General features: G+C 36.2%; 1 protein-coding gene across 4 annotated transcripts in view; it reads left to right on the top strand.

Moving 5' to 3' along the window:
* LOC105430850 (thrombospondin type-1 domain-containing protein 4) overlaps nt 1–21840 on the top strand; it is an 82396-nt gene that overhangs the window by 29217 nt on the left and 31339 nt on the right. Inside the window, exon 1 of one of the 4 annotated variants that reach the window (XM_089074095.1) lies at nt 4997–5317. The exons of the other annotated variants lie outside the window; for them this stretch is intronic. The gene's annotated coding sequence lies outside the window, so the exon portion shown is untranslated. Of the gene's footprint in view, nt 1–4996; nt 5318–21840 lie in introns of those variants that run through there. 4 annotated transcript variants of the gene reach the window in all.

Raw genomic sequence — 21840 nt, 5'->3', positions numbered from 1 at the left:
TCGAGTAATGTTATCTACTATTCTATTCTTAAATGTCATAATAAATTCAACAACATAGTATTTTGAAGAGTGAAACTTCCCAAGATATCTTCTAAGTAATCAAAAGTTACTCCACTGACACATTTTCAAAGTTATTCAATTTATTAAATAACAACGCTCTCTCACGATATCTCGAGTCAAAAGTTTTTTACTTCTACCTTCTTTTTACCTTAGTTTGAAACTTTTTAAGTTCTACAAGATTGTTAACGGAAGTTTATTTTACATGAATGAACTCCTACACCTTGCACTCGAAGAAAATTCCTGCAATTTCCTATTTTGAGGAATTTGAGGAAAGGGGAATTCTCGGCTATCTTTACGATTCTAAATAAAAACTGTAAATAGTAAATTATATCAAAAACAGTCTCTTTTACCGTTCGTAGTATTAAGACGGATGTAAAAATTCCAATTCGGGTCGAAAGTAGGACAAAAATTTCGAGTCGGCGAGAGACCGAGCTACCCTGATGATCGCTACGATCGCTTGCGTCCTATAAACACGGTTACAGACTGACCAGATTTAATTAGCATAGAATGTCATTTAATAGCGTAATCGCGGCCGACCACGTTGCATAATCGTGTCGCGCACGTGCACCCGGCGACGTTGTTGCACCCAAGCGTGCCGCGATAACGCGCTCTCTCTTTCTCTCACCTAGTCTCGAGACGACAAGTGTAAACCTCACGCAACATTTACAAACTTTCGTCCCCTCAGCGGTGCGGCCAATCTGTAGAGCACAACGCGGCCATTGTGCGGTTCGGGGACGCCGGCGTCGTAAGATAATTTTGAAAAAAATGGGTTACACGCTCTTATCTGCCCCGACGGACTTTACGACGAGCCCGTCGAGCGACGACGGCGTCGACGATTTTGTTGTCACGCCAGCGTCAGACAACTTGACAAGTAAAGTTGCTTGGGAAAATCGTAATCGTGATAAGTTGGTTTCGAAAGAATTCAAAGTTGGTCGAAAGAAAACGACCGCGAGGTCTCCTACGAGCGGACAGCCGATGAGTCTCGCAAAGCTTAGCTGTAATTACATTGTAGATGTAACTCTCGTTATAGATAAAAGTTTGTGCGATTGTTATATTAAAATTGTTTACTGTTACGTGCAAAACGCGACGTAATATTAAAGATTGGAATTAATAGAGGAGTTGTTTTGAGATTTATTTACATGGATAAGCTCCTTTGCATTTGAAACAGATAGAAAAGGAACAATTTCTTACTTTGAAGGTCAACAGAGGAATTTTCGGCTTCAACAAACTTTGTCATTCTAAATAGGAACAGATAATAAATTATAAATAAAAGATGTCTATATTACTGTTATTATCAAAACGGATATAAAAATACTTGACAAATAAGAATGGATTCTTCTTCGAGTTTCTGCTAATGCAAGACGGATCTTTGCTCAAGTTGAGATAGGCGGAATCTTCATTAAAATAATAACGCGATGTGTTCTAATGTCAAATTGATCGATGTCATTTTTTTCCCAAGAAGGAAACTAACGTGAGGAAACTGGAAAGTATATCAATATATGATTTGGATAGGAATAATAACAATAAAACTTGTAATCAATCGCGAGATGAAAATTTATCAGAATATTTGTTCGGGCATTATTGGTTTGAAGAAATAAGAAAAAGAGGATTTTAAGAGTATCTGGAAACTTTTTAAAAATTTACATGTAGAAAAAAAAATTCTTAGAGTTGCGATACGTAACGTTACGCGTTCGAACGCGCGAAATGTGTAGCTGTGCATCGGCAGGACGATGCTGAAAAACATCAAATGAGTTGCATGCATGAATTGCATTTAGATACCGATTCGGCGAAATCGACAAAGCATTCGTCATCGAGCGCAACAGGGTCACTGTGTCGCTTAATCTCGGTAGAAGTTGCAATACTCGGTTTCTCGGATTCGCGTTCATATTGATCAGATTTTCAACATCGCGATTGACATTGAGTCCTGCCACGCAAGAATTTACAAAACAAAGTTTAAGTAATTTTTTTTAAACCGCTGCTAAACTTCTTTGTGTTATTTTTAATTGAGATTTGAATAATTTGTAGCTTTTCATAATTTTTTTCATAAATATAAACACTATTGAAAATAGGTAACATATCCTTAAATCTAAACTATAAGTTAACCAGAAATTGAAAAATCGGGACTAAGAGTTGGCTTTTAAAAAAACGATTATAACATTTAAATCTAAGATATGTAAAAACCGAATAAAATTTATTTCTTACTTTAACACGTCTTATTTGTTGTACATATTTGAGACTTAGCTATAATATTTTACGACGATAATATAAACTGATATGATACGATGACTCGCAAGTGTGTTCGTTTAATTTGCATTCATATCATTTTACGAACATAATCCGTTGCGTTCCATGTATTTTAAGTGGACACGTCAATATCATAATACACGTCGTTGAAGAGATAAAAAAATATCTCCATTTCTGTTTGTGATACTTTCCTATACGATGAAAGAGATAAGGGATTATAAGGGATTATTGAGTTACCAGTTTATATAATAAAATAAGTAACGCACATATATCGCATGTTTTAATCTTCGTATTTATATCTTCGTATCTTATGAATTACTTCATCTACTTTATGTTTATCGGAATCACATTCTCTAAACTTGATTCTCGTTCGCACGTTGTAAAATTAAATCGAGATTGACATGCCCGACGTACTCGAATACTTGCCACACGATAGAGACGAATTTTTGTTAGCGTTTTCACCACGTTCCATTAATTCCATTTATAGCTCGTCCGGCGCGAGCGTAATATCTTCGCGCGCGCCCGACTCGAACGGATGCGGTTGTTATCGCTATTTTAGCAGTTGCAAAATCGCAACGCATTACTATGTTCCCTATAGAATCACACATTACGACGTGCCTATAAACCGTTCCGCACGTGACATACCGCAACTTGACTAGGAGACCCGGAGCGATTTCCGGCGTGGCGTTATACGCGCGCGCGTCTATTTCGAGCCGAGTGTAACAACAGCGCGAGGATGACGCGTCGAAATGACATTTCCATTCGGGCGTGCAAAATTTCGCGTAGTTTTGTATTGTTGCCAACTAATGACTTAAACTGCAAACAATAACGCTTTGCGTAAGCGTATTTCACACGTGTTTTGTAATTCATTATCATCAAATTTACGTACGCACGTACATGTCAAATTTTTTTAATTGTCTTGTATCAATAAGAGGAACACGCCTGAAGAAGAGAAATTGTGAGAAATACAAAAGTAAAAGAAAAATATCGGAGGAATTTATGTCATTTTTTAAAGATGTATTACATCTATTTTTATTCACAATGAAAAAAAATTATAGATTATTCTAGAGAGCATTTATAAGTAATACAAAAAATTTTGCAGCGGTTTAGAACTTGGGCCAAAATAAATTACTGAAATATAAAATAGACACGTGCTTTAAAATGTAATTAAGAAATAATGACAAAAATATCAATTTTGTTTACATAAGTATTTTAAATATTAAGACAAGACAGGACAAGAGTACAAATAAAATTAAATTTTTATAAGACATGCTCTCTGCATCGCAATGAAACTTTATATAAATATTTCAATACTCGAAGTATTTATATAAAGAACTTCAGATTATTGTAATTATTTTTTAATTACATTTTCATTAGAGCACACTTTTACTTATTTATTTAGATAAACTTTTGATCCAAGTTTTAAATCGCTGCCCAACCTCTTGTTGTTATTATTTTTAAAGATACGATTAAGAGTAATAATTTAAGTTTTTCATAATTCTTTTATTGTAAATATAAAAATAGGTATAATAGACTCTTAAATTCATTATCCATGAAAACGAAGCGCGCTTTGATGTGACCGGCGAATTGAAAGCGCGCGGACTTGACCGTCCCGTCGCGGGGGTGAACTTTACCACGTTAGTTACACTCGTCACTGTCGGTCAACGTGTTAAATTAATCACGGCGGCGAATGCTCTTCAGCGCTTTCTCGCTAGAGGAAGCTTTATCCGTTCTGAGAATTGGCAGGAATTAATTTGCGACTCGCCGCCGCGCCGCGCGCGGAAACGGCTTCGTCTCGCTTTAAACGCCTAATTGATAGTTCTGTTTCGACGCTGCCTCCCTATAATAACGGCGCTGGGCTACATGTGTGCAACATATCGCGGCAATCTCTGCGATACGGCGACGTCCCTCGTGGGGATAGCAATGCTTGATACCTTGTCGATAACACGCGTCACGGAGAGAACATTTCCGTTGTTTGGAACTGACAAAAGCAGCCCTCCCTCCCGAACGCGCGAGGGTATCACCTCCGATACCATTGTATCGCAAAATTTAGTTGATTCGATAAATTGTTGCAGTTGAACTCTTTTCAGCAACACTTTTCAGATCTGCAGTAAAAAAATTAATTCTTGATCTAATTGAATTTTCATCGCGTTTACATGAGAAAAAATAATTTTCCTACACGGAAGGAGACAGGAAAAATCTAGCCAGAAATCTGAAAAAAATAATTTTCTCGGGTCTTCGAAATTATTATGTTCAAATTGATTATTAAAAAATAAAAAATTTGCAGTATTATTATCATGCTTACGTGTCTTACATAATAATTTTGATGTGTACAACAAAATAATTTTCAGATTTCTGTATCTGGCAAATTTTTAGGTTTGCCAGCAAAACTGTTTTCTCTGTGCAGTCCATAAGAAAGATGCGTGTTATTAAAATGACGCAATTGCATATATATATATATATATATATATTTTTTTTTTTTAATTGCATACACAACAATCATATCATTTGCCGGTGGAAAACTGAGCAAGTGATCGCGAGGTCAGTGCCCGAAAACTTATCCTAGTAAAGCGACTTACAAGTGCCGCATTACTTATTAAAGGTTGATCGTTTTAATACTTTCCCAACGCGTTGTGGCGATCATTAATTTTATACGTGCGGCTTTATTAATGCGGAGGATGATCGCCATAAATCTCGGAAGCAACGGGATTCATCGCAGAAGCCCGCGACGCCCAATCTCGCGCACGGACTCGTAATTATCTGGACTAACGTTTTGTCAACGAATATTATTAAGCACTCGTTAGCGGCGTACTTTATGACGCGGGGTGCGGCCCCGTTATTAATCACATTGTTTCGGCCAGTCGTTAAATGGACAGCTTAATGGCTCGAGCCCGGTCATCGGTCAACGGTGCGTGTGACGAGAGCGGCGTGCAAATGCAACGACCCATCATCGGCTCGCGCCCCGATTATTTCTAATCTACGCTCGGATTAAAAATAATCCGATTCAATAATTGTGAGTATTAATTATAATTTCAATTAAAATAAATCTTTCTCAAAAATTAAATATTATTCAGGCGATTCAGGTTTTCTTCATCCTCTTGTTTCAACATTTCTAACTTACATTACTTTCTTACTTATTGTTAGCAAAAACTTTTTTATTTCTTCATTTTCTTCATTTTTCATGGCTTTAGATAACACTACTTTACAGCGAAAAATTATTTTGGACCAGACAAAGTTTCTTATAGATTTTTTGCCAAAAACGATGCCGTGAGTCAAATTTTTTAGGATGTCAAGTTTCAAAATTAATTTAAAAATAGCTTGTTTGCGATATTTGAAGGTTTTTTTTACAAAGAAGGTTAACGGTTTTTTGAAATGCTGATTAGAAATCATGAATGTATTGTTCATTCCTTATAAAATGCTTTTTTTAAAATTTTGATATCTTATCTTTTATCCATATTATGAAAAATTTTAATACAGAATTTTACTAAGATACATACTTTTGCTATTAGCCTTCTTTATAAAAAAATCTTTAAATATTACAAAAACACCATTTATTGCATATTAAATCTCAATTTTATTTTGGAAATCTGACATGCTGGAAAATTTGGCTTGCTGCATCATTTTCGGTATTCGAAACTCTCTATAAAAAATACTTTGTCTGGTTCAAAATAATTAAAAAAAAAAAAAAAAAGTTTTTATAAAACAGTGTAATCATTTCTTATTTTACTCTTTTTTATTATTGATTTCATATAATCACGTTTTCGCAAAAAGGGAACATTACTCAGTCCTCGTTCCTCACGATCGATTAAGATTGCGATTGAGACGATGGACCCTTACGGAACGTTTGGCCGAAATGCCGTCCGAAATGCCGTCGGTTTATCAGTAGCGTAATGGTCCCGAAAAAGAATTTACCGCGGCGGTCCTGCCGAGAGAGCAAGCCGGGAGCGACGTGCGTTCGGGTCGACATCGTTTGGGACGCGTCGGGAATGGATGCATCAGATAAGGAGATGCGTTGCACGCGCGCGGTCCTCCGTCATCGATGCATTGGAGAACGCGGGAACGGTATTTCATTTTATTTTTCAGTGGGCTCTGGCCGATACACGGGCATCGGTCACCGCCACCGCCGCCGGTGCCGTATCGGTGTTTCTCTTCTCCTGTCTCTTTCGCCCCCCCCCCTCTTTCTTTTTCTTTCATCTCTCTTTCATTTCTCTTTTTCTTATTTTTTTTTTTTTTGTTCCCTTTCCATCGAGACCTATAATTATTTCTTCGATCTGCAACGTGGGCGAATACGCGAACCGCGCAAATAAACCCGCTGCACGCCCGCGAGAGATCGTTGGTATCCTCAGAATTTCTTCTCTTCGGAGCGATCTTGAACCGCCTGGCGTACGGCTGCCCTTCGTAATTTATCGTGCTGTAACGTGCGTTACTACGCTAGGGCGAGAGCACTCGAGGCCGTATTCGCGCCACGCATTTAACGCTAAATGGGACTATCTGATTCTGGTGGCACATTGACGTTGAACGCGAGCTTTGTATTAGGCGACACTTGGAATCAGTCGGTCGCACTTAGTGCTGAACGTGTGGTCACGTGTGACGTGAAACTGATGTCATTAATTATTACATAGAAAAAAATTAGTCTTAAATCGAGATAAATATTCTTACACCTCCCCCCCCCCACACACACACACACACATCATCATAAGCAAAAATATTATAAAAGATTTTTAGTTGAGCAAAAATAATACATCAATATAAATTCAATAAAATCAAGACTAACTATATTTTTCAAAAATTGTAATATTCTTGTTTATATTCTTGTTTATGAGAACACATAGTTTTGATTTGAAATTAATTTTATATATATATATATATCGATATTGATTCTTTAGTTTCCAAATTCATTAATTTTATAATTTTGTTGATAAGCTTCAGTTAGTATAAAATAGTTTTTTTTTTTCAAATATTTTACATGTATTAACAAGGTAATTTGTAATTTGAAAAGAGCAATGTTATGTTATACTGCAATATTTATTGTAATAATAAAGAAATTGTGACAACATAATCAATCTCCACACGGAAAACTTATAAATATACATAAACAGCTTTTATAAATAGACGCATACTTTATGCATGAGATTTCGCAATAAACGTAATCTCGTCGCATAATGCAGGAAATTTAATTTGTTTTGCAAAAACAGATTCTCTAATGTACGAGCAATTAGAGCACAACGGACGAACATTGATAGGCGTGTGCCCTGTGTGTAAGCGGCGAATTATTATTATTTATTTACGCATAGCGAACGATTGGTCAACAATTTTAGGCTCGCTGCATTTAAACTTCTTTCCCTCTTCACCAAGCTTCAAAATATACATACATAATTCATTTTAAGTATACAAGTGTATACTAATTTAGCTATAAAGAACAGAGCCTTTAAATAGAGCCGTGCGTGTATGGAATGTGCGAATAATGATTTGGAAAAAGGGAAGAAGAAACATCGTCGCGCGAATGCCTCATAAAAATTACGAAGAGTGCGAATCGCGTTTCTGCTTGCCGCTTTACTGCTTGCCGGCCGTTCGTACATATATTCGCCGCTTTTCGAAATTTACGACGGTCCGGCGGTTGTTTCTCCCTCGTTTAATAAAACCTCGCGCTAGAATGAGGCGCGTATTACGCGCGAAGCATTGAGAGAAAAAAAGGGGGAAAAGGAGAGACAGAGAAGAAGCCGCGGCCTCGCGGCAATTATATAAGGTCAAAGAGCTCGCGGACTCTGAAAGCGCTCCGGTTCCATGAAAAATCGCATAAAGGCCATTTTACGTCAGAGGAAAACGCGGAACGCGAAATGTTCACTGTAATCTCCCGTGACTTTCGCGTTATTATCGCAATTATTATTTCATAGATCCAACCGAGCAGAAATGCACGATGAGGTTAATATATTCATTCGAATTGTTGTTCCGCGAATTTGCATTAAGCATGAGTCACGTATCCACGATCATGTAAATAATTCCGCGACATTGAAAAACATGCACACAAATAGATCTTATTTATTTATTTGTAAATTGTCCAATACAGAAAGATAAATAAATTTATTTATTAAATTTTGAAATTTTTATACATTTAAAATAGAGATTTGAGATTTTTTACATTAAAAATTTTATTAAAGATACATATTTATCTTTCTATACATTCTCTTCTCTCTCTCTCTCTCTCTCTCTCTCTCTCCCCTTTTTTCTCTCTCTTCCTTTCTCTTTTTTTTTCTATCTTTATAATTTCAGCAAACCTGTTTGAAATTGCCTGATTTAAAATTCCGACAATCCATAGATTCCGTAATATAAGATCGAACAATACAGAAATCGGGCTACACGAGAATCGGTGGATTTAAACGTGATCCTCCTTCCACGCGACATAATAACTGAAATGAAATCCCTGGAAGATTTACCGGCAATCCGATACGTATAGCCACATGTGGATCTTCTTGCCACCCGGCAAGATCGCGTCGACTACTTAGCAGTAAATATCGCCGGGCGCCCACGCGTTGCAATAAAGTGCAGCGTATGAAAGGAAATCCGTGAAAGTACATCGCATCGGTCACAGAAACACTTCAATTAAAATCTAATTACTTTAACGGACAATAAACAATGTCGTCAATTTTCCGTAATTTTTCCCATAATTTTTCAAAGACTCTACGACTCTTTATGAACAGAATTAAATAGTTATTCGAAAAATACAATCTTTCCGAAAATATAAATTACCACAATATCGGTCGTGAAGATTTTTTTCGAGTGTGTGTGTGTGTGTGTGTGTGTGTGTGTGTGTGTGTGTGTGCGTGTGCGTGTGCGTGTGCGTGTGCGCGCGCGCGCGTGACATTGTATTGTTTAACATGTTTGTTTAACGTGTTCTAAACTCATTATTGATGAATATTACCACATCCCGGTGAAGAGATAAGCTGCTTGTCTGATAAGCAGGGAGAATCCAAGTTCGATTCCTGATTAAGACAAATACTTTTCCTGCTTATCAGATCTTATCCCCACCGAGATATGTAATATTTTATCGAAATTTATCGAAATAACTGATAAACATTAAGGACATAATAAATATATCAGGATCTGTCATATTTGGAAAAATTTGAAATTCTCAGGATTTTATTAAAAATTAGAAAATTTTTTTTTAAAGTTATTTTTTTCACATTTTGTTTTTATTATATAATAATTGAGAGTTTACCGATTGAATTTTTAATAATATAACAGTGACACCTTTCTAAACATCGGAGCACACTGATTTTACGATTTCGCATAAGATGCAATTTTATTTAATGAAGACAATTATTTACTTTAATAATTTCGTAAAAGTTGAATTTTATATCTGTTATATATTATATAATTTTGTAATAATTTTTTTGAAAAAGTTTGAAAATTTTATAAATCTTCCCATTTATAAATATTATATGCAGTAAAATATTTATTTTATATTTATTTATTTATTATAGTTCCTTTCAAAATTTTTCAAATCTAGTTATTGAAAGTGAAATCTAATTATTGAAAGTTCTTAATTTGATTTTATGATTTATAAATTTTTATGAGTAGAAAATATTAAAGACTGTGGCATAAGTATATATTTATTTCTGACATACATTTAAAAATACCTTCCTTTTAGCTGGAATTTTTAACAAATTGCCTGGGAAAAACCAGGGAATTTCAGGAAATTTTCAGAAAATTTTTTTTCGACTTTGAAAATAGGTATTTGACTTGTGTACAAAACTTGACAAAATTTGACTTGTGTGACAGAAATTTTCAATATTTTTTTCTAATGCAACACAGCAATGTAATGTACTTCTTACTATTCGCTCGGCGAACACGGCGAAGCAAATCGTGCATCACGTTGACCGAACTCTAACTTAGTGTATTATGCGATTCTAGCGATCGTTTTCGTGCATTAGCGTTACACGGGGAAACATCACGCGTCTCCTCCTATCGCTTACGCATGTGCGTGTGCACGCGCAATTGCACAAACAAGCCGAACGCCGCTCACGGCTTGTACTTGCGTGGTAGTCGTACATTCCCGGTCGTTGTACCTGGATCGCGAGATATCGAGCAAACGCGCCAGGATTTGTTGCGTATCTCTTTGTCTTTTTAAGGTCTCTTCACACGCACGCACACATATAAACGCACGCGCAATTGGTATACATATATATATATATATATATATATATATATATATAGTAATATATTTTCAGTACTAGGATTAAACTTTTTTCGAATATTATCGGATATTATTTATTACTGGCAATATTCTTAGATATAATTAGTAGTTACTGTCATCGTCCATATCGTGATACTGATTACTGTGTGCGCTCCTTTACGCCGAGATTTGCATCGTGCATTGCACCCAGTTAGTGCAACGTCGATGTTGCATCGATGGATGCAGGCAACCGTGACGGCTAGCAATTTCGCACCTTTCAGGGAGGACAATCGCGATTTCACGATTTCTGTAGGATAAGAATGCAAACATTCTCTATTACACTCAAAATACTCCTCAAATTACTCCTTAAAATAAAAGATATAACATCGTTGTACATAAAGGAAACTCAAAATCAAACACAGGTACATTTAACGCTACGGATTAAGAAGATAAATATGCATTTTTGATGATTTTTGGAATTTTTAAAATATAGGCAGGATGTCTACTATCTCTCTGGACAAATTTGGAAAACTTGGAATTCTCAGGGAATTTATTTACGCTTTGAAAAATTAGAGAATTTTCAGGAATTTTTTTTGCTTTCTTTAATATTTTACTTTTATAATAATCAGGAGTTTGCCAATTCATCTACTTTAAATATCAGAGCACACTGATCTTTGCACAATAAATATATATACATATATATATTTATTTCTAAGATTGAAAAAAAAAACTTTCATTTTACCTAGAATTTTTAAATGTCTTAAAATTAAGAGAATTCTCAGGAAATTTTTTTTCGGATTTCAGTAGACCTCCCGATAGGATATATTAATAAATCTTTTCTACTGACATTGGTTTCGCAAATTTTCAAATAATTAATCAAAGTCGAGACAGAGAGTTAAATCAATAAATTCAAAACAGCGGGAAGTTATTTATCGACATTTCGTCGTTCTCAGTTATTTATCGATCTTTGTTGCCTCGATCGTTACGTTTAATCGACAGATCGATTACACACGTAGTCTTCACGTCGCTCTCGCTCTTCTCGATGTATTATCCATCAGCGTGTCCGTACGTGCGACACCGTCGTGCGACGGCGCGTGTAGACCCAGAGTCCGCACCAAGTCGAGGGAGGTGGAAATTCACGGTCGTTAAACGATGTTCTCCACACCGGCCGCGGCCGAGCTTGTCGATCTTCCTCGACAAAATATGCGCGTAATCGCTGTTTAAACGTTACGGGCGGACGCGCGTTTGACTTCTCAGCCCGGCGCGCATTCAGCTATTGCAATTACATCGAATCCTACGGCTAACAGCGAATCGATCCTTCCGGACCAGCGCAGATGTCTCCTGCCGAGGGATTTCCTGAAAGGCAACCCCTCCTTTTCCGATTCCTCTCGCTCAGCCAACCCTTAACATTCCACTGCCTCTCTCGTGTTTATCCCGTGTTTACTACTCGTTGCTAATTTTATGTCAAAGACAGTTCCTTCCTTCGCACATTTTTATTTACAAACATTTATGCAGTCGTTAAATAATTTTTCAATTCCGCTCCAATAACTTCGTACGCCCTAGCATCCCCATATTTTTCCAATAAGAAAGAGTTTGGATCTCGTGTCTCTCTGTTTCCTCTACTTACGTACGCGTGTTTAGTTTGCCCTCAAAAAAAAAAAGAAAAAAAATCGTTCAACGTTTATTGACTCGTTTTGAGCAACAATAAAAGCTGTACGAGCGGTCTCGCGTTCTGATTATATCACGACGAGAAATTGCGTGTCTCGGCTGTTGACATCACGCGATGATCGTGCGCGTCCGGGAAGGATCATCTCGCGAACAGATTTAATTATATTGTCGCAGGAGACAATTAACCGCGACCGGAAGTTATAATACATATGCACCGGCGCCGTTGGCATAAGGAGACGACGACGACGACGACGACGTCTCTTATGCTTGCCCATCTCTTGTGCTTGCTTATGCCGCTCTCGCGCGTGAGAGGGTCCCCCTTCGTCGGATCGAGTACACGACACACGTATATCCCTTTTGTATAAGCTATTGTTTCGGTCGGTGGCAGCCGCGTTTAACGAACCGCGAGGCACGTATATATCGGTAAGCTCACGTATATCGCTTGTTCCTGTCCCATGCAACGACGGAAGCGCGGGCCTTATCGCGACGCCCTTCGATTTCGATCTCGCGTCGTTTATCGAGAAACCGGGACCGGTCTTATTTTCGAGTTTACCATTCTCTCCATTGAATGCCTTTACTAATGGCTGCGTTCGGCAGAAAAAGTTTTGCACCGATTTTAAGATTGTTTAATGTGACATGAATTAAAAACAATAATGGACTCTCTAAAACTGTCAAAATATAAGTAAGAAGGCATGTAAGAGTCAAGCACGGCATTTGGTTGTGTTAAATAAATATTATATAATTGTCAAATATAAAATACATGATTATTAACATTGATGTAAAACGCAAAATAATATAAATTTAGAATTTATTTATATTATTTTGCGTTTTATATATATATATATATATATATATATATATATATATATATATATCAATGTTGATCTTATATCTATATCAATGTTAATCTTATTTTATATTTGACAATTTATTTATATAAATTCATAAATTTGAAATTTATGTTATTTTGCATTTTATATATATATATATATATCAACGTTAATAATCGTATTTTATATTGACAATTTATTTATATAAAATTTATTTAGTACAACCGAGAACCGTATTTGATTCTGTATTTGACTCTATGTGCCTTCTTATTTATATTTCTTTAATATGATTATATATTTATAGGTTTATACATTTAGATATACAATAAAGTTACACAATAAAGGACCAAGAGCAAGAAGCAATCATATCAAAAAAGTACTTACAATAGTTTAACGAACCATTTTGTAAAGCTGTTCTTTTTTTTGCTGGATACAACCATTGTCTACTCTCTCAGTAATCCACATCGCTGAACTAAAAGGTATTGAATCTGAAAGGTTTCAATTGTTGAAATTTTTATAAAGTGCAAAAAACGTTTTCGACAGGAAATTTTGCCTCACGGAAAATGTTTTTAAAAGTTTAAATATTCCTGAGAATTATAATTTCTTCCAGTTTTTGTGTTATCTCACGTTTATCTTTTCAAGAATTCTTCTTTAAATGAAACAGCATATAATTATTATCTGCTCGTTAAAAGATTTCCGATACTTCGGACAGGGACAATGCGTAGCATTTGAGGAATGTGCGCAATAACGAGTCTTTGTTGAGCACAATTTCTCTATTTCGCGTTATAATAACGCTTTTTTCCTTTTCAGCAAATGCATCTCTATTTTATCCGAAAAAGAAAGATGTTACAGATAAATCTCGATTTTCTCCACAAAAAAGTTTCCACGAATTTAACTTAAAGACTTGAATCAGTCCATTTTTCCGAGACACAGATGTGTTCTATTTTAAACGCTTCCAGGAATCCATGCTTCCTCTCGTTATCTGAGAAGCTTAACCAATTAACTATTAGCAAAGTGTGAACGGTGACCGCTGTCATCGGTAATTAATTTCTAAGCAAAACTGTACTATTGCTATTAATGCGAAGTTATGTAACTTCTTTATGTTCCGCCTTGAATTTTATGCAGATTTTCTGATATTTGTCTGTAAACTCTATAAAAAAATTTATGGAAAGTAACTTCTTTACAATGTCACAATGTTTCGATTTTAAATATTTAAATATACTACGTTATGAAGCATTTGCTTTTAAAAATATATTACATCTATTTTTTTTTTTATTTATAATGAAAAAATTATGAAAAAATTATGGATTATTCTAGATTGCATTTAAAAGTATTACAAAACATATTTTACAGCGATTTAGAATCTGGATCAAAATTTATTTAGATACAAAATGGAAATATACTGTATAATATTTATATTTATTTGTCTTTAATATTTAATTATATTAATAATTTAATAAATGCATATTAAATAAATGCATATTGATATAATTTATATATTTATTTAGTAATTAACAAGTGAAGGACAGGTTTCATCATCGAGTTTACAGTTATTCATCAAAAAAGATTGAAAAGCGTAAATAATTTTTATACATAGAATCAGATTTTTTTTTTCTCAATTTAAATATCTGAACTCTGTCGAGATTCGCATGTAGCATTCTTGACACTCGTGACGTGTATATCGCGAGAGAAGAAAAGAATTTTTCATTTCTTCTGGAAAGGGGTCTGAGTACAGCTCTTAGACATTCAACAGCGGACATTTTTTCCGGTTTTGATATTGTAATGTTGCACGTCTCTCTACGCCGGACGCATACCACCGCATTGTAACAGGGTGCCGTTGTTGAGCGGGAGAGTTAAGTGTTGAAGCTCGTTTGAAAGAAACTCTCTTGAAGCCTTAATAGATTCAAACGCGAAACGCCGATTTCCTCGGCGAACGCTCGACTTCCCGTCCACATTTTCCTCGCACAATTACTTCGCGGCGTGCCATCGAGCGCATATCGGAGTGATTTTCCGCTCCGGAACGACGCCGGCTTTTGTTCTCGCGGAGAGAGCGCGAGGAGATCGGCGCCGTAAATCGCGAGCCCCCTCGCTTTGAAAAATGACCCGCGTTTGCCGACCAAACGCGCGTGTTTTCTTCTCTCTCGTCGGCCGTTATTGACACGGCGGACAACACCGGCTTTGTACATACCGTGCCGTCCGTGTATCCTCCGCTGATTTGTTTGCCCGCGGCACACAGCCGCGGCCTAATGCATCCTCCTTCGCCTCCTCGTCAAGGTGGCTCCTCCGCACTTTCGATTCGATTTGACACTCGCACAGGCACGAAGACGCCGATCGTGCAACGATCGATAAACTCGTCCCGGCGCTTCCTTCGACGCTCGCTCCTTGATTTTGCACGCGCGAGGCTCAGGCCTCGCGCATGAGAAATCTCTCTCGGAAATCTCTACCTTGAAACCCGGAACAAACGACTTCTTTATACTTCGACTTGATAAACCACTCTTCCTCTTGCACTAATGCTTCACGCCGCTAGCGTGCTAATCACGCAAAGTGACTAATTCAAAATCAGTTTTAGTCGCGATAATTGGAGAACATGGAAAAGAAAACTGAGGAACCAAGAGACCCTTTTTAGTTTATTATTTCTTCGAGACGGAATATCCTTGCTCAGAAGGAATCGTTGGATTTCACGGACGTCCGACATCACCACCGACGGGTCAAACGCCACCCTGATACAGGCACGAGCATGCACACTGAGTTTGTGCATTATACCTCGCGTGTGAGCGCACGCTCGTACACATGTTCCTTTGAACGGAACGGAGAACCTTGAAGGTGGCCGCGAGCCACGGACCGGTTCTTAATAATTAACATATGCAACGTTAATTTTACGGAATTATAATTTTACGTCACTCGGTACGCGCGGCCCGATCCCAGCGTAATGCGTGGAACGAGCGTGGAGAAATCGAAGAGGAAAAAGGAGGCAGGCCGGGGGAGAAGGTCGGCCGTATCTCTCTGAGCTACTGGATATGCACGGAAGATCTCGCGATCCCTGGGCTCATACTGCGTCTGCTCTACAGGAGATTAATTGCGACGATCGCGCCGATTACCGCGTGTTTTAATTGTCGCCCTTGGCGCGCGGTGAAATTATAATAGCGCACTGCCGGTCATCCCCCTGTCGCTACTGTTTGAACATTTTTATTTTTTTTCACACAAACATATAAACATATGTAACATATAACATATATAAATATACAAATATTATGTACAAATTATAAAATATATATATATATATATATATATATTCTTATACATATAATTTCTAATTTATATATATATATATATTTATATATTTCTATATTTATATATAAATATATATATAAAATTTCTTAAATTATCTTTCTAAATGAATTAGGAAATTCTACCTATTTTTATTGCTATTGTAAATTTTTTTTAATTGTTTATATATTTTTTAAATATGCATGATTTAAAGCCTTGAATTTTCCAATTGATTTGAATTTTATAATTTGAATCTTTAAATAATTAAATCTCTTTTTGATTTGAAAATGTTGTAAGCTTCCTTTCGTTTTTAGAGTCTTAAAATATTGTAATTTTGACGAATTGTTGTAGAATTTACAAGCTGTAAAGCTTTGTAAATGTATGATTACAATATTTTAGATACTTTTTCTGTATCTAGTATCGCAAATTAATAAATAAATTTTGTACGCATATGATGCAAATGAAATAATAAATTAACACTGCATTTTATGATTATTAAAGCGATTACTGAAGAAGTGCGTAGACAGCGACTAATGAACGAAAATAATTCGAAAGATGGGAAATTCGTGACGCGACGCACAATATTTTCTGATACGTGCCTTTGTGCGACAGGACGTATGGATTCATGGTACGGATTTAATTATCTTCGACAAAGCGTATGTATTTCAACTGCTTTATGACGAAATGTCGCGTCGCATATTTCTGAAATTAAAAACAACGTCAGCTTTTCCTCGAGAAATGCCAAACATTTTTTTTTTTTACAGCTTTACCTCTGAAGTATTAACTGGCAGATTGAATCTGAGCTTTATTATACGAGCCATATAATGAAAGGAGGGACGATGTTGCGCATTTTTTATATTCATTCGCGTTCGGAATTTATTATCGAGTAATTAGTATGTACAAAAATGATATTTTATTGCAATTATGCCGTGATATTAAATATGTACTTGTATATAGTTTCATACACAAATTAATTTTTGTGTTGGACATTCTAGCATTTTGTTATCATAATCACAATGGAATTAAATCAGAAATGAAAACTGCTCATATATCCGCTCATATTAACTGCGTATATTTATATTTCTCTCTTTTCTCTCTCTCTCTCTCTTTCTCTCTCTCTCTCTCTCTCCTCTCTCTTTGTTACTTATATATCAATATTAAAATTTTAGTAGAGCAATACAGTTGATACGAATATTTTAATGTTACAGATAGATATTTTAATGTTTATCTCCGTAATGTTTATCCTCGCCAAACGCGACTCTCCTTCTATCGTTTTTAATTCTTCCAAAGTGTGAGTGAATTGTTTTAATTGTCGTCTTTTCCATTCAAATTTAAATCCGTTATTATATTTTTCAACGAGAGTTTCCGTGAGTCTCGCGCAGAACGGACAAGTCAACGCGAGGATATAATGGACTGACAGCGTCGGTGCGGTAAGGTCATTAACTGCCGTCGATCATTATCGATTCACGGCAGCTCCTTTCTTGCTCGCTAATCAGCCACGAATCCCGTGTCGAGGAGCGATAGAATGTAAGACTACTTCGATCTCGGCACCTCGGTCGCCCCGTTGTTGTGTCGCGCGCAATCGGATCATCTATGCGTGACTACCTCCAGCACGGAGGAATCTTAATTCGGATGGATTCTTAATATTAATAAGTTGTCGGCGGCTTGGACGATCCCGAGGGTTCGGCGGCGACGATGCCCGTGAATTATACGTGCGTGAGTAATGCAACGCGGTGATGCAACGAGTTGCGCGCGCAACGACTAGGGCGATTTTTAATAATTCAGTCATAGAGAGATGAATAATCCAGCGGCTGGAGGCTGGAACACTTCAGCGCGTGTTAATTATCGAGGGTCTTAACCCTTCCGCACGTTACGGTGAGATGATATATTGGTCGCTGATTGTGCGCCGAGTTATGCTTGGTGTGATATTATCTTTTCGATATTCCTCCCCGAATATGCACGTTTCTCATTTATCTTTCCATTCTTTGATAACATTTGCGAAGTACTTTATTAACAAGAGTTAATCCCAGCCGTCGTATATTCAGTGCAACAATTGAGATTAATATTTGAGATAAAAAAATATTAAATGGTCGTTAGTGAATTTTTAAGACAAGCTTTAAAAGATATTACAGAAATATTTATTTATCGTTAATTACGATGAGATACGTACAAAGTAAAAATAAGATGTGTTTCATGATTATAAAAATATATATTTCTGGAAATTGGCATAAACTATATCGTATTATCATGATAAAGACATAATATAACGGGGAATTTATCTCCGTGGGTTGATGCAACATTTAAAGTGGCCACCATAACATGCCGTTTCGAAACTCGCAATTAATTCCTCACATAATTGATATACGAATCTGAAACTTCTCTCACGCAAGGATATTTTGCTTCAGTCTTTTATTTCTGTGGAACGGTACATGCAACGTGTTTGTCCTATATAGCGAAGCTGCATACAAATTTGAATCAAATTAATTATTTAATATTGTAATAAATTATTTAATATTATAATATAATTTTTGATTATATTGTAAATTATATTATGTAATTGCGTGATGGCGAAATAATTTAGTGCAATCTATTCTTTTCATCATAGAATGTAGCAATCTATGTATTGCTTGTGAATCAAAATTAATTATAAAATATAATAATAATGGTTTGCATCGCGTGAAACAAATATAATAAGACGTTTTCTTAACGCGAGATGAATGAAATTCATATTTTTATAGCTTGGCAATAGTTGAATTATAAGTGTCAATTAGTCTTGATTAACAGTCGAGGATTAAATTATGTAACAATGTGATTTTACTTTCATGAATGAAGTTATTGCAACGTAAAGTCCAAATTTTTATTTAAGAATTCTTATTTAAAAAACATCAACATATCGTAAAATTGGGGCAACGTGACAGAACATGACTTGAACGTGACTTTTTTATCTCTGTTGTTATTATAAACACTCAACTTCTACATATCCATTGTTTTATATTTTTATACACATGTTATACGCACTTTATACATTCAAGATTTTACACATCCATATTATAAATTTACACAGTTACACAGTTTAGAAATCCGTCCAAAAGAGGTTTTTTAGATATTTATTGCTAAAAAATAATTTTTAATAGCATTAGAAATTTGTAAAAAGGTTTTAGTTTCTTTTTAATAGATCGTTTTGTTAATTTTCCACGAAATTGATAAATGTATGACTCTTGTTTTTCTATTTTTTTTTTTATTTAGTATTTTTACAGTCATTACACAAGAGTAAACGAGAAAGCTTAAGCCGTTAAAGTAAGCGTCTTCAGGTGTGTTTACGATAAACGGTAAAAATGCACGAGCGTGTTCGTGCATATACGCGCGCGGATATTAATAGAAACGTGGGAGGATGTGAGAACGCGACGTATGTCGAATAACGAATGATTCGCGACAACTCTTTCACCTGACAGCGCGCATGAATGTATTTTGAACGGTGACACGTGCAGAAACATTTTATCCATTAAAAGTTCTCTGCAGGCGCTTACGAGCTTTTCAAATTCAAAATGTTCGAGACGAATCGATTTCAATGTACACAGGAAGGCAAATATGGAATTGAAATTAATTAATATTTTAATCGGATACATGCAAAATTAATAAAACATTTTATTAAGTAGCTGCAATTTTCAATGAACATATACTATATCGATTATATTTTTAGTGTTGATGAAATATCATCAATGAGAAATCATTGTTAACGAGATTTCATCGTCGATGATTTCAATATGAAACTCTGTGAAAGTATCTTATATTGATATTTTTCCAATCAATTTTTGGAAATAATTTTGAAAATTAAATTTTAATATTTCCAGAATAATTTTAAGAACAAAATGTTGATGCATATGACGTCGGGATTGAGAACAGCTTTAGATTCAGCCTATAGATGTTAAGAATCGCTAAATCTTAGCTTCACGCAGAAAATCGTCGTGAGTCACTTCGATGACTTGGAATCCTTCGAAGGACCCGTCCCGACTACCCTGTTGGATCCTTTCGACCTTTTGACATCCGCGTTCCCCGACCAGCTTAACATTTTTTATCTTATCAACAAGCCAAGTCTTGGCCTTCTGACATTTGCGATCAAATCTTCGATAGGATCGTATAATCTGTTGACGTGCAAAAATCGAATATTGCGTTTGCGCGAAGCAATTGACTGCTGCGATTTATAACTTTGTATCGGTATTATTCTATGTAGTACAATATTAATTTAAGTATGTTACGTATATTTAACAAGTTTCTTATTATAAGTTTATTTTCCAGATTTATTTTTCCTGTTTTTACTTCTTAATTTATTTCTTCTAATATAATTAAAATTTTACTTGTGTACGAAGAAGAGTTATTAAAAACGAAAGGTTGCATGCGTGTTAAAAAATAACTATAAAAAAATTATTTAAAACTTATTTAAACATAACTCGATACAGATAATAATTTTGTAAAACAGATTTCGTAAATATGAATATAAAAGATGTCAATATCTTTGTTTATAAATCGAAAATTCTTTTCCTTAAGTTTTTGTATAATTTTTGCATTTGCTGATATTTCACTTACAATTTGATTTTGAATTTTTCCATTGTAAAATTTGTTGATTAAAAATCAAAAGTAAGTTAAGAAATAAAAACTAGAGAAATAAATCTGCAAAATAAACTTATAACAGGAAATTTACCAAATACATATTTGTGTACGTTATAAATCGCAATAGTCAGTTATATTTATTTCGCGCAATTTGACAATTAAGGCTCCGACTACTACTTCTGCGATAAGTATAGAAAACCTTCGGGCCGGTCTCTGGCAAATTTCTTCCTCATCACCAGTTGGTCCAGTCCACGTATATCCGGCCCCCAAAAACTGACCCAGATCACGCGTGTGGTCACGCGTCGAGCCTAAGCCTAAGGGCATATTCTTCATCCCTCACCCCGGCCGTTCCCCGACCCAGGCAGCCACCCGGCTTGACTTGACTTCGGGTGTATTGGGTTTCACGTAGAGTTACACGTACGCGCAGTCGTGCGTGCAGCTAACAAGACACTCTTCAACGTAGATGGCCCGTCTTCATGTAGGTAGGTATATACCGCCCGCGGGCGATTCGCGCTAATTTTACTTCCCGCCGTGCCCCGCCGCCACGGCCGACCGGCCGGTTTTCCGATCGTTTTTGCCACCGTGTGTATGTGTGTGTGTGTGTGTGTGTGTGTGTGTGTGTGTGTGTGTGTGTGTGTGTGTGTGTGTGTGTGTGTGTGTGTGTGTGTGTGTGTGTGTGTGTGTGTGTGTGTGTGTGTGTGTGTGTGTGTGTGTGTGTGTGTGTGTGTGTGTGTGTGTGTGTGTGTGTGTGTGTGTGTGTGTGTGTGTGTGTGTGTGTGTGTGTGTGTGTGTGTGTGTGTGTGTGTGTGTGTGTGTGTGTGTGTGTGTGTGTGTGTGTGTGTGTGTGTGTGTGTGTATTACATGTCGATACCGGGCCTCCATCTCTATTTTCACGACCTGTACGTCTAACTCGAGTCCGCAAAATTGTGTTGTGTCCCACGGATGGTGGCGGCACGTTCTCGCGGTACGCATCGCTCGTCTAAGAAAAAA

Source organism: Pogonomyrmex barbatus, unplaced genomic scaffold (genome assembly GCF_055798465.1).
Source record: "Pogonomyrmex barbatus isolate J1 unplaced genomic scaffold, ASM5579846v1 scaffold16, whole genome shotgun sequence".
Lineage (NCBI taxonomy): Eukaryota > Metazoa > Arthropoda > Insecta > Hymenoptera > Formicidae > Pogonomyrmex > Pogonomyrmex barbatus.
Note: the sequence above shows the minus strand (reverse complement) of the source record. Positions and strands in the feature narration are given on the sequence as shown.